The following is a 966-nucleotide window of genomic DNA, read 5'->3' as shown; positions in this document are numbered from 1 at the left end:
ATTTTATTTTTGTTTTATTGTTTTGTTTTAATTTTTTTTTGTTTTTTGTTTTATTGATTTTTTTTTGTCATTTGTGTTTCTGAATTGCATTTCGGAGCCAGTGAAAGGTTACAAATGATGGTTTATCCCTTCCCTTAATATACTAACCTTTGATCTCTCTCTCTCCCCCCGAGGTATAATCCCCGGAGGGGTTCAACCAATCCACAGAGACCTACAGTTTAGTTTAGATAGAAGATGTCAAGGCGGAAGGAATCATTATCTAGTAACTGTAATAGAAAAATAACTTATGGATTGCGTCATCTTTGCTGGAATAATTTTACTGGGTATCCATTTTTTCCTCACAGTTATACAATTTATTTCATAGGTACAGTTTTGTTATGTTTTACAGATTTCCACTTTTCCAAGGCATCATTTATATTCAGCGAACAAACTTTTTCGCGAATAGTGTATATTGTTTTGGGATGAAGTTGACGTTTGATTTTTATTTCAATTTTATTTCGTGATGGGCACATATACTTTTGTTCTGTGTATCTTCTCTTTTGATTTTTTAAACTTTTGTTTTCAGTTTTTATCGTTACCTTTATGGCATATCCTTTGTTTAGAGTTGCTATTTTTTATGATAGTGTTCTCTTAATCTGTTCTACCGCGCAACAGTAATATAATAAAAAATTATCTTCACTATCATTAATTCACAATCATATTCCTATGGAATTAAGCGGTCAGGTATTGTATATAAACAGAACTAAATAAAATACAGTTAAGAATTTTGCATTTTCAGCAGATATTAGTCATTTGAAAAGAAGCGAAGAGTTACCTTTCCTTTGTGAAAGGCCCGTTCAACAGTGTCCTTTTAATATTTTAAATATATTTTATTTAAAAATATATATCCGAATGAAATATTTTTTCTCGGTTTCAATTAAAACTTACTGATGGCAGCGAGCGTTCGAATTACGACCGAGGGGCTGT

The sequence above is a fragment of the Macrobrachium rosenbergii genome, chromosome 6, assembly GCF_040412425.1.
Source record: "Macrobrachium rosenbergii isolate ZJJX-2024 chromosome 6, ASM4041242v1, whole genome shotgun sequence".
Classification (NCBI taxonomy): Eukaryota; Metazoa; Arthropoda; class Malacostraca; order Decapoda; family Palaemonidae; genus Macrobrachium; species Macrobrachium rosenbergii.
This window is presented reverse-complemented; position numbering follows the sequence as displayed.